The 14,049-nt window shown below is 29.7% G+C and overlaps 1 long non-coding RNA gene across 6 annotated transcripts; it reads right to left on the bottom strand.

Annotated features, from left to right (window-relative positions):
• Window positions 1-9,953: 9,953 nt before the first annotated feature.
• On the bottom strand, window positions 9,954-13,531 carry LOC132951973 (uncharacterized). Of its 6 annotated transcripts, XR_009665432.1 has the most exons (10): window positions 13,290-13,474; window positions 12,982-13,207; window positions 12,704-12,923; window positions 11,876-12,585; window positions 11,683-11,813; window positions 11,357-11,508; window positions 11,064-11,278; window positions 10,724-10,908; window positions 10,299-10,505; window positions 9,954-10,235 (listed from the first exon to the last, which is right to left on the bottom strand). It is a non-coding gene; the product is annotated as an uncharacterized LOC132951973 (long non-coding RNA). The 6 variants fall into 6 exon arrangements; XR_009665434.1 differs by having other exon boundaries at window positions 9,954-10,505; window positions 11,683-11,828; window positions 13,290-13,531; XR_009665435.1 differs by having other exon boundaries at window positions 9,954-10,505; window positions 11,683-11,809; window positions 13,290-13,530.
• Between the last annotated feature and the right edge of the window lie 518 nt (window positions 13,532-14,049).

The following is a 14,049-nucleotide window of genomic DNA, read 5'->3' as shown; positions in this document are numbered from 1 at the left end:
CTCATATTATAACTTTAAACTTACTACTTTTGATTGCATTACAACGTTATTTTATAATAATAACCATTCAGCCCGTTACACGTGCATGCGTGTGCCGAAGTAGTTTCATTTCATCATTAGTGCCGTGTATTACTACCGGTTCATCGGTTAAGTAAAACACTATATAATATATATATTTACATTTTATTCTGATGTACCTACGTTAAATTTCACTCGGTACAACTATAATAAGTGTCTTGTCTAATTTAACATAAAAATCCTCTCGTACTCCCCCCGCCGGCCGTATTAATATGTCACTGATACACCGTATCGCGGAGATGGACAAAGTTGTATAGTTATCGCAAATTACCAACATAGTATATATAAATATAATAATATATTTTTTGAAGTATCTATTAATTTTATGAAGTGATATACACGTATCTGTATATTAATTGAAATCTAAATTCCAATCGTTAACAACACAGATTATAATAATGTATATTAGTGTAACATCTGTTCGGCTGTATAGACTGTATGGCTGTGAAAATGTATGTTGAGAAAAATGTATTGATGACTGATGTAGTATAGTCAGTACCAACTCTGCAGTAGAGATACAAATGTGTTGTACGTACACCTGATATAGATGAAACATGATCATTGAGCACCTAATGTAGTTAATTTATGTATCACGTAACATCATAGGCGTAAATAGTGTTTGAAAATTCGGGGGGGGGGGAGGGGCTGTAGATCAGGTCTATTCTTGATACTCTTATGATAATTTTAAACTATAGTAGTGAAAACATTAGTTTTTGAGGGGGCTATAGAAATTCTAGGGGGGCTAAGCACCCCCAGCCATCCCTATTTGCGCCTATGCGTAACATGTAATTATTGAACATTTAAAATAATTAAAATAATTAATGATATGAATTATAACTATTACTATAGTTTTACTTGAATTATTATTTTTATATTTGTTAAAATAAATTGGTATTTTATTGACTACTAAACGTTATTATACTTCGCCCGGGAAAAAATGAGGAAGTGGTGTTAGTACCACTAAAATAAGTTTTTCCACAGTTTGAAGCCTGTTTTCAATATTTTATTCATATTTTAATCATAAATAACACCATATTTATACCAACGAATAAATAAAAAATATATTTGACTCAGAGCGCATGAAACGAATCAACCTAATATTAAATTTAACCCTAGGAAATAAATTGCCAATCGGTAACATTTTTGTGTAACGTTATATAGTGAGAGTTAAATACAAAAATCAAAACAGTAAGCTTGTTAAATTTGCGTATATAAAGCAATTATATAGTTGTACATTTTGTTATTAAAATATATCGTTGGTTAAACATTATTTTAAAATTCACTGAATTATTGTAAACTGACATTTTTAATTTAATTCTACCATTTTTAATGGAATATAAACTTTATTTTCCTACTTCATATTATATACAAGTATACAATTAAAAACAATTTCCTTGTTAACAATAAATTCCTTGAAACCCAGCTGTATAACCAAAGGTTAACAAATAACCCATGCAATTTCAAAACATTACAATAATCCATGGCTACAGGGATGAAAAACTTTGATACGGCGTGAATTTAGGACATAAAGTACAAAGTACATACACACACCCATTTCTTTAATTATATTATTTTATTGTTGTAATTAAATGAAACTGTCTGTTATAATATTATTTTTTTGTGTACGTATCGTTCGTATGTAGATATTTAGTGAGTAATTTACAAAAAAAATATTTACATATTAGGTATATTTTCAGCTTTTACAATAAACATGTGTTATTGTCTACTAACTTAGATTTTAATTGGAATCAGCCAGCAATTGTGTTTGTTTAATTTTTTTAGTTACGCAACAGCTGCGTAAAGCTCGACCAACGGGGGCCCAGAGCAGAGTTTTTCCATAATTTACTACGGTGTACATTATCAAAAACCAAATGAAACAGGACAATAATAGACATTTCATTTCACGATTGACTAAATGAAAACAATATGTTTTTAATATGTTTATTCGCGGTGTTTGTCGACTTAAGACAATACAATGTGAACGCGGTAACACGTAAGAATATGTAATACTTATAAAAAATATACATATTATAATATATAGGTAGTAGGTACACGAGTATAATATTTTATATAATATATCGTATGATAAATAATTCATATTCAATTACACCGCCACCCCCCCCCCCCCGCAGGATATGCGTTCAACGAGGATTTGAGTGGATCCATAAAAAATAATTAAGTCACCGATGCGTGTGAATTATCAGATGCACCTGTCACCGTGTCAGATCCAGTCGCGTTCATATGGAGGGTGTGTCAATGTTACAACAATATTACTCACGGTGCAGTATAATGAAACGGCTTAAAAGTTGCGAGAAATCTGGTAGCTCGCCACAGAACGAGGCTTCTGCAGGTTTATACAATATTATACAAATACTGAGAGAAAAAGAATCCACGGTAATCCTAACTTATTATAGGCATATAGCGAAATAATATGTCCTACATTATATTACAGCGGCAAATGAAATATAATTACATACCTATATTATGTGTATATATATATTATGATATATGGTACCTGCAGTATTACTGTAGTACTATTATTATACGTTGTAAAAGTTTCTATCAATACGCCTCATGCGATGCGTTATTTTAAAATTTATTTTTCAAATTGTTTATTTTTACGAGTCCCTCGCGTTTCTTGCACAAAAACATTTGAAAAAAAAACTCATGAAAGACACAACGTTACTCGTTTTTCGACGTAAGTTTTGTAATGAAAAATTTCTATTTTAATACATATTACGTCAAAAACATATAGAAAAGCGCTAAATAAATGTGTTTCTATGTATTGTACAAATTATTGTATATTATTATAATATTATATACTATACAATGTTATTAACGTGTAAACAAAACGTACAACCACCTAAAGCATGTATAATAATAATGCATAACCACGCGTAATCTATACGAAAGGCGGAACGTAAACTTCACTCGATAGGTAGGTATTTGAACTATTTGAGAAATAATTATGGATACAGCTATAGTGCGCGCGGGACGCCTCGACCTTTTTTTTTTTTTAGCCGTAGCATAAAGAATTTGAAAACACCGTATACATGCACTATTTTCAATCGGCCAATAAATTTCCACGTCCCGGTCGGAATTAATAAAAAAACAGAAGAATTCGACGAATATCAACATTACCTGTATAATATTGGAGCAGGCGCTTCGTCGTATAATATTACACCTACAGTACAGCGTATTTAAAAGCGAACGAAGAGGTAGAAAACCTGCGGACGAGTAGTAAGTTGTTCGTGAACAACTACGCATATAGTTACCTTTAATCGGTGGCGGCTATCCTATCGGAGCCACCACTGCTTTTTCAAAACTCGTCATGTAAGTAGATAATATTATTATTATAGTATTACTGCGCAGTCGTATCCACATCATCGTCGGCACATATTTTACGCGCGAGGTTCGGTATTGCGTACAATATTGTTATTATTATATTATAATCCTTCTCGCGGTGACTTGCGTCTATACCGCACAATCCGTAACAACCGAGTTTTAAACTTTAAGTGTGTGGTACGCGAATCGCGAACACTTGTTAACACTTGTTAACACTTAGAGTTAATAGTCCAGTTTCGCAAAGTAAATGTTTTTGAATACTTATAAACGTCATACAGTACCTACATTTTATGGAATGCCTTATAAATCAAGTGTTAGGTTTGAAAAGTATTGTACGTTTTGTCTTGGACGTCGGTATTTGTATTTGACGATCAAATAATTTTATATGAAAATATTTTTTAAAATTCTTGTGACTTATTCGTCACTTTGCACTATTGCAGATCGTTTTTTGATAATCATTATATTATATTATTGTTTAAATACAATTATTAAACATTTGTTTGAATATTTATTTAATTTATATTTCATTAACAAATGTTATACCTATATCCATCGGCTTTTAAATAAAATTTTAAAAGTATTTTTTACAAAACTTGTTATAACCTATTTCGAAATTCGACTGTAAGTTCATCAAGCGCCGACGAGTTAATTCGCAGTCGTCGTCGCCCAAGCGGGAAAATTACATAACTTCGAGAAGTAGGTACAACTAGAAACAGCGGAAACAATAATATATTAATAAATGTACCCACTACCCACACGAGCAGCTTGCCGTGCGATAGTAATATATTTTAATCTTTTATATTTCAGACTTCGGCGATGTAGTGACGATGGTTATACAGACTTATATTTACAATACTAATATGCTGTGCCACGAAGGGCCAATGCTATAACTTATAAGTTTTATTCGGAAAACCGTTTATTTTAAATTAGAGTGATTTAAATGTTTTATCTCATCGTCGCATAATTTATTATAAATAAAATGAGAATTTCGTCGTACAAAATTATTCAATATGATAATATATCAAAGCTATACTTGTTCGGTTGACGACCGATCTCAGATCTGGGCGAGCTGCGTACAAAAGTGGCTTCCATATTATTATGAAATATGTTTAACTGGAACAAAATAATGTATAATATATTGACTATGATTTTGTTGAACAAAAAGTGTCTGGTGAGCGGCTGAGCTTAGGTGTTTAGATGATTATAATAATATTGTCAAAAAACATGTTTTTACAAAAACTTGAAACCAAATGCGTTTCATAGGGCAATCGATAGTAATATGGTGTTTAATTAATGTTGTTCGCATTCCTGTCACCAAGTAAACATAAAAAAACAAAGTAAACATAAAAAATAAAAAAGGGTCAACTTTATTAAAATGTTCAGTCTCCATCATCATAACGATATAGCAAGGACTTCCTACTTCGATTATTTTAGGCTCACTTTTAAAAGATGTGGTGTTTGGTAATTTATTGAGTGATTGAGTGTACCTACTTATATTGCATAGTCGTATACCTATATAGACTATGACGTTCGTATAATAACCAGCTAGGACTTGAATCGTATGCACTGAAAACAATTGCATATATGCAACCATGCCCCTAATAATGTCCAAAAAGGTTAACAGTGTGATAACATAATTATTTGAAAAACTTGTAATGATCTTTAAATGTAAAAAATGCATGGTTGTAAGTATAATATACCATTACTTATATGCGAAATGCAATTTAACATAATATATTGAAACCTGTCACCTTGAAGCGAATTTTGTCTTTAATACGACTTGGCAAGATTGATACCGTTATGCAAATTCATGAACTTACAGCCCTCGTAATAACACACTACAATATACACCATAGAATAACATTATTGCGAGTGTTCAATTAGAATAGTCGTTAGGTGGTATTTTTAAGTTTAAAAATTGAATTTTTCAAATCTACAGCGTTATTCGAAAAATGTTTTCTTCACAACAGTACGATGAAGCAAGTACATAATCGGTTAGATAAAAAGTTACAATCACCTGGATAAACCAAATTAAATGGCCAAGCATATAACAAAGTCATAAATTATTATATGCGATTACGCCTGATAATACATACTATCGTATTATTATATCCATAAAATATAATTACGTAGGTATCGATACTAAATTGTGTTTCATTCTTCCGTAAAATGTAGAAGAACTAAGAACGTATTGATACATTTTAGTAGAACGATATTAAATATCGAGTAAACGTAATAATATTATAGTATCATGAACTTTTGTGATATTACGATTTTAAAATATTTTATCTATACCAATATTATAAAACTGAAGAGTTTGTTTATCGTGAAAGGCTATATAACATCATGCTACGACCAATAGATGCCAAAGGAGGGTTTTTAAAAAGGGATTTTCAGATTTACGATAGAACTATTTGTTCATAAATCGTTGCTATCTATTGGTTATATAGGAGAAATAATTAGTAGAAACAGTATTTATTTATTATTGGTTGCCATTGGTTAATCGGGCAGATCAGGCACAACGCATCAGTTTTCGCACATTACCCGCACTAGGGTGGCCGAGTTGCATTTATGAAATGAGTTGAACAATCACATTTTTTTTAGGAGTTGTCATTTTTTACGGGCCACAAGGTGCGCGGGATCGGATGGTATTATATAATACGTTTGTATTTTGTACATTGATTCTACGTATATTACCCAGTGCCGCATTAAGCCAAATTGCCGCCCGGGGCAATATAAAATTTGCCGCCTCTACATATTTTTAAAAAATATCATATGATTTACACCTCTTTTTTTCACTATCACAAACACAGCAGAAATATATTTTAATACGTTTCTCCGTTATTTTAAAATATTAAAAAGTAACCACCTTATACAATGAATTTATAATTAATTTTTTTTTACAACACATTATTTATTAAATATTCATAAAATAATTAATTAGAATTATAATTAAAAATTAAAATACATTTTTATTCAACTTCTATTAATTTTTTCCTTGATTTCAAAACTGCAAATTTATGTATTATGTCCGACCAATCAATTTGTTGTAAAAGATCGCCTTCTATATTTAATATGGATAGTGATGCCATATTTTCATCAACTAAAGCAGACCTTGGATAATTTTTTATTATTTTTAATACAGAAAATGATCGTTCCCCACTTGCATTGGATGAAGCCGTCTACAACAAAATATTCGCAATACTATTTCTACATCATAGGCGCAATTTGGGGGGGTCTAGGGGGGCTTAGCCCTCTCTAGTTTTATTTAAGACTCCCTAAATTTTTAAATATATTCATTCTTTAATCCAACTAATAAAAAAATTATTAAATTAAAAAAAAAATTAAATACGGAATTTTTTAGCCAACTTGATAATCAGTGCACCTACGTATGTTTATTAGACTTTATTAATTAGATAAAGCAGGGCTCGGAACTTTATGCATTTGCATCTTTCTCAGGAAGCTGCATATTTCAAATCTGATTCGATACAAATTCGTTTCATGAACCATACTATTGAAATACAACAATTTATGTTGCATATTTTACTAAATTTATATGATTTTGCATATTTAAAGATTTTGAGTATATGATGCATTTTATGTTAAAGCGTTTTAGAAATCAACAAAAATAAACAAGTTTTTAATAATTGAATATTGTAAATTCAATGATTTACAAATAAATAGTAGGTACCGTATATGATAAAGTGTGGGAAATCTATTTGAACGCATTCTACTCTAAAATGGTACATGTGCTGCTCATGGCCTCCGTAGAGTTTCAGAGGAAGTACGAAATCAGTTTGGTAGTGTTCATAAAATCGTAGCCAACGTAAAAAAAATATTTATAAAAGCACCATCACGTATAAAAATTTTCAAAAATTACGCACCGGAGATCCCTTTACTTTCAGATCCAATCATAACTCGTTCGGGTACCTGCATCAATGCAGTACTTTATTATTGTAAATACTATGAAAAAATGTGTGATGTTGTAAATATGTTGGATGAATACTAATTAATACCTAACATTATTTAATAATCGCTGTATTCGATAAATTCAATTTTTTTAAAATTAGATTCTGGGAATAGATTTAGTATAACAGCTCTAAATCATCATCAAAAAAAAAAAAAATATAAATAAAATATTTATGATTCAAAAATATTTTTTTTTTTATAATTATACCTTAAAATATATATTTTTATAAAATAATATATGCATATTATACTGCATATTTGCGTTTTTTTAGTGCATACGTATGCACATATTTCATTGTTTTTTAGCGCATAAAGTTCCGAGTCCTGGTGATAAGTAATAAGTAATATTTAATATAAATGTATAGAATATATAATCAATTGTTGTTATTAATGTTAGTTTTAATGATATGAATATAATATTATGATACATCGTTGTATACACGATTATACAGAACTACATATAAGTTCTTTATAATCGTGTTGTAAAACAGATTGAGTATAGTATTGTTCTATGAGTATATAAATAACCTGCTATCATAGAAGTAACACAGGTATAAATATTATTATTGCCTATTTTGGTATTTTTAGAATATGTAATTTACGGAGATGTCATCTGTATATTATATAAAACAATAAACTGACTGACTGATCTATTAACGCACAGCTCAAACCATTGGACGGATCGGGCTGAAATTTGGCATACAGATAGCTATTATGTTGTATGCGTCCGTTGAGAAAGGATTTTTGGAAACTCAACCCCTAAAGGGGAAAATAAGGAGTCTTTTTTAGCTATGAGGAAGATAAAAAATTGGTACGCACATCTATGCATCAAGATAGATTTTCAAATGCTTCTAGGTTAGGTTGCTTCTAATTGAGAATATTTTTAAATTGTACCAATTTTTCTATGAACGTCTTGTTTAAATCTTCAGAATATATTTTTCTAGGTTTTTAGCACTTTCACGTATTCCGTTGGTATCCAATTTTTTTAATTTTAATATAAATCCAAAATTATTATTTATATTAGTGGTAGGACAGTTTTCTTTTACGTAAATTCATAACTAGCCTGTCAATAATAACATGGAATACTTCACATTTCATTTTTTGTACTCCTTCCAATAATTCATCGTTACTTTCAGTTTCATCGAAAAACTTGTTTCTCTTTTTCTGTCTCACGCCATCCCAGGAAAACAATTGTTTTGAACACATCGTTTTTGCTTGTTCTAAGTATACATCAAATATTTCTCTAAAGTCTTCCACATATATTTCTAAAGATACAATTTAATACAACATAGTTATTAAACAATTGTCAAATGTTATCCTTACGATAGTTTCCCAGTGATTCTAATGAAAGGTAAATTTAACATTATCGACTATAGTAAGGTAAGATTTGGTTCGAGATTATAATTTTTGATTCCAATAGACGGTTGATTCTAAAAACCATTGATTACAAGCGGAACTCATTGTATTTGAAATACAATTCAAATATTTTTAAGAAACGGTAAATGGGAAACAGCAAAGGGCTCTTAACATGTTTTATGAATGAAAAAATATTATAAATAAAATAATATAATATGACTATTTAAAAACATCTGACTATCCGTATTTAGAAATATATCTTACCTGACATAGTATTTAACAATATTATTGAATGGTAAACATAAATTTCACAAACACAACACTGTTGTCTATCGAACTTTCGTCGGGACCATGACTAAATAAACAGGCATGATCACTAGATTATTTCACGCATTCATTCTTCCCCAGACTTGGATGAAAAACTATATATCATGGAGAAAACAGTTATTCCCACTATAATTTAATTATATTATATTAGTTATTATTATTATAATATTACTTATTAGTTATTAGTAATACATTTAATCTAGTAGTAATAATATAATAAATAATCAAAATGAGTTCCCATGTCATTATTGTTTTTGTATTGTTCAATATTGTGTAAATATAAACATTGTATAAATAAATATATGCATAATAACATTATATATTACAATGTTTGTTTTTCTTTAGTTATTTATACTTTTCCTTCTCCATACAGCCATCATCATCATTGTAAGAAACAATTTATTTAATATTGGTTTACTGGTTTATTAGTTTTGCCTGCAAAAAAGTGTATTGATTTCTCCTGGCCTTTTAAGCAAATTGTTGTTATAAATTCATTTTATTTTTATAAATAAAAATGCCCAACTGCATGGTACCTAGCTGTGCAAATAGCTCTGCCATAGGGTTTGGTAAGGCTGTAAGTTATTACAGAGTTCCAAAGTCACCCACTTATCGTGCAAAGTGGTTTAACGCATGTGGTGTAGTTGACAATACAGTGAAAGATGGTAAGTCATCATGTAGTATACTGTTAGGTATTTTTATTTAATGAAGGGACAATTAAACATTGCAATAATTTGTGCAATAGCACGAATTTGTTCAAAACATTTCTCGCCAAATGCAATGAAGGAGAAACCGTTGATCCAAATTAAGGCAGGATATTCTCCTTGCAAAAGTAAAAAGCTTAAAGCTGATGCAGTCCCTACAAAATATCTAACTCCACGGAAAGTAAGTATTTAATTTTATTTTACTAAAAAATATTGTGTGAACTAAATAAATTTTATTTCAATACAACATAACAAAAATAGTGGATACTTTATACATAGCATGGTAGGTATGATATAGGTACATAGTTTTAATTATAAATACAGTCTCTACACTTTAATATATATTTTACAGATAAAAAGCTCTAGAGTTAAATTAAATTCTATCCAACAAACTGCTGAAGTCTCAACATTCTCAAATCCAGAAATTTTACCGAACGCGGATTCTTTCAATGAATGTCCCTTGGTAATACATAAAACATTGTTAAAAATAGTTTATTTCTTTATCACTATTTTCTTAACTACCTATGATAGCATATATATGAGCATAACATAATTTGTAATACAACTTGACATATGATGCAGGTACCAAAGGTTGAAGTTCTCGATGACTGTAAAAAACCATTCATCCCGAGGTCTCTTGTTAATGAATTTGAACATGATGTGTCTTTTTTACCCATTGACAACTCTGAAATGTTTGTACAATTTTTTTCTTGTTTGTCTTGTAGTTGACTAAAAAAAAAATTAAATTCATAATTTCTGTTAATATTTCTCATTTTGAATTTATAATTTATAGCGATTATCTCCGAAAACAACTTGATAATTTAAATCAAAAACTTTTGGATGTTCAAAAAGAAAATGAACAGCTTCATATAAAAAATAAAGAGGATTTCAATTTAAATGTGCATAAGTTGTTTTCGTCAGTGTTCACTAAAACACAAATTAATTACTTTTTAAATGACAAAAAAAAAATTAAAAAGTGGGAGAATGAGGATATTGTATCAGCGATAACACTCAGAAGTATTTCTACAGCCGCTTATTCATATCTGCTTCAAACTATTCCATTGCCAAGTATTCAATTATTTCAAAACTGATGTGGACTATTTTATAACATGTTGTCGTATTTTAGGTCTTTCTACATTAAGAAGATATGCCAAAACATTTTCCATAGAGCCAGGTGTATTAGATAATGTTTTAAGTATCATGAAACAAAAAGGTTATTAACATTAATAATTAATTAACTAATTAACATTTGGTAGTATTATAAATTATAATATTACTAATAATAACCTATTATTTAAGGTACATCCATGTCTGATAGAGATAAAATTGTTGTTCTCTCTTTTGATGAAGTTTACATAGCACATGATGTATGCTATGATAAAGCAATTGATCAAGTTTTAGGACCACATCAAACTGTGCAAGTGGTCATGGTTAGAGGACTCTTCAAATCTTGGAAGCAGCCAGTCTTTTATTCTTATGACACACCAATGACTGCTTCAATACTAAACAACATAATTAATAAATTATATAACTGTGGATATAATGTGGCAGCAGTTACAAGTGATATGGGTCCTACTAACATTTCTTTGTGGAATTCATTGAAAATTACCCATACAAATAGTAGTTTTTTACATCCAAACACTGGAAAAAAACGTCCATGTCTTTGCTGATGTACCACATTTATTGAAATTGATAAGAAACAACATCATTGATCATGGATTTAACATGGTTACTGAAAATGGTAATACTTTAAGTTCATATAAATTGTGACAATTTTGTTTACTTCATATTATATTCATAACAATGTATTAAAATTTCTTTATGTTAAGGTAATAAATACATAGGTAAAAGTTTGTTTGAATCTTTGTTGAAAGTACAAGGTACAAATGACTTGACTTTTACTTACAAAGTGACAGAGTTTCATTTAAATGTCAGTGGAGTTCAACGTCAAAAAGTTAAAACCGCGGCCCAACTTCTTTCCAGGACCGTTGCTAAAGCAATGCAATACTATGGAGACACGGGTGCACTAACATCTAACTGGAAAGAAGTACACTAAAATTTCCCGAGTTTGGATATTATCACATTGTATAATTACTTACTATAATAATTGTTTATATTTAGTGTTCAGAAGCAATTTTGTTGATAAATAACTGGTTTGATCTTCATAACTCTCAGCAAATGTTAGGGGACAATTCCAGTGCATATGGAATAAATTTGGATGAACAGAACCATATTTTAAGTTTGATGGATAATTTTATTAGTACAATGAGAGTACACGGAAAAAAAAAACTTATGACATTCCAAAAGGGAATTCTGATTTCAAATTTATCTTTAAGAAACCTGTACAAAGATCTTAAAGATTATATTGGTATAGAATATATTATTACAAGACGACTTAACCAGGATGTAATTATAAGTTATTCTATCTACTTATTTATAAAAATAATTAATTATATGTACCTACATTTATTTAGGTATTAGAAAACTTTTTCAGTTTTATGAGAGGCATGGGAGGATCAAATGACCATCCAACCCCTATAGATTTCAAGTATCGGTAATATTGAATTTACATAACTCACTAAAATATTTAACCTTTATTAAAATTAATCATCTATATTTTTAAGCCTAAGATGGTACATATTAGGAAAGCATTCTTCAGCATTTTTCATAAAAAATAGTAACACTGAAGATTCTATAAATGAAAATTGTTTACTGGAATCAAATGATAAATTTAATGAAAAGGACACACCACTTACAGCTCAGATATTTCAGACTTCTGAAATATTAGAAGAATCTACTGTAACGGAAACTGAAACAATAGAAAATGAATGTTTAAAACTATTAAATTCTTTTGAACTAGAGGTAGGTATCGAAAATATTCAAGGAATTTAATAAATAAATTAAATAAATAGAATGTTAATATATACCATTGTGGTTTTAGACAACTGTTGAAGAATTATACACTGCAAAAGATCCATGCGAGGAAGATAATTTGATGTACATATCTGGTTCTGTAGCAAAAAAATTTAAAAATAAATATCCATTCCTAGAGGATAATAACAATGAAACAAATATTGAAAGTGGATCATGGATGTCTTATATATCAAAAGGTTATATTTTGTAGTTTGTATTCTGCATTCCAGTAATCTGAAAAAATGTTGTTAAAAAATCAAATTTGTTGTTTATTATTTTTAGGGTATCTTACGTGTCCATCAAAAGATCTTTGGAATGTGTCAAAAGTCCTTGAAACCATTTTTATGCAAGCATTTGATAATGAAAGGGGTATCGTAAAAAAATTAACCACTATAGTTAATCAGCATGTAAATGAAAAATGCATAATGATACCAAATGAAGTCATAGAATGCCTGGTCCGTACAAGAATGTATATACGTATACGAGAAATGAATAGGGCAGAAAAACAGAAGTCAAAACTGAAATATTTAACACAGAAGAATACACAACGGAAAAACTTAAAAAAATTCATAAAATAAATAAAAAACCACTGAACTATACCTATTATTTAGTCCTGCTCCTGCATTGAATCCCCAATGATGTGTCACACTAATTGTCTACTTCATTTAATATTTTAATTATTATTGTTTAATGCATAATGGTGTCATGACCAAATGAACTAAACTAAATTAAAAACTAAACTACATTTATTTAGTCATGAATGCCGAATGGTTATGATATGAACAATAAAATATTTTTTCTTCTTAGGTATTTTACTGTTTCTGCCAAGTCTGGGGAAAATGCGCAGTGATAGGAAAAAATGGTTTTTTTGCGATCATGCCTGTTTATTTAGTCATGGTCGGGACTGTGGTCGTCGACTGCCGATGATAAAATTACTAAAATGATAATTATTAATCAAATACGTATTTTACGATTATTATTAGATCATACAGCCCGGATTGCCCGCAACAGCCAACAGTCGACAGCTCTTCGTTATGATTGAGCCACACGCCACAAATTAAAAGCTATAAATAACACAGGCACACAACTGTGATGCATTTAGTTATTATTGAATCGTTGGTAGGTTATATTATTGGTTTTAATATTTTTAATATGATAATCATATTGTATTATTTTAAAAATTTAACGCGAAATTCGTAACGGAGAATGTATAGTATTATTATAATATGATATATTTTCTAAAAATCTGCCGCCCCTCAAATCACCTTAACATTGCCGCCCCGGGGAAATTGCCCCCCGTTAAACGCGGATCCGATAATAGCTGCCCTGTAGTAGCCACGACCACTTGTCGACAAATCTT

Source organism: Metopolophium dirhodum, chromosome 9 (assembly GCF_019925205.1).
Source record: "Metopolophium dirhodum isolate CAU chromosome 9, ASM1992520v1, whole genome shotgun sequence".
Taxonomy (NCBI): domain Eukaryota; kingdom Metazoa; phylum Arthropoda; class Insecta; order Hemiptera; family Aphididae; genus Metopolophium; species Metopolophium dirhodum.
The sequence above is the reverse complement of the archived record's forward strand: the minus strand, read 5'-3'. Positions and strand labels throughout refer to the sequence as shown.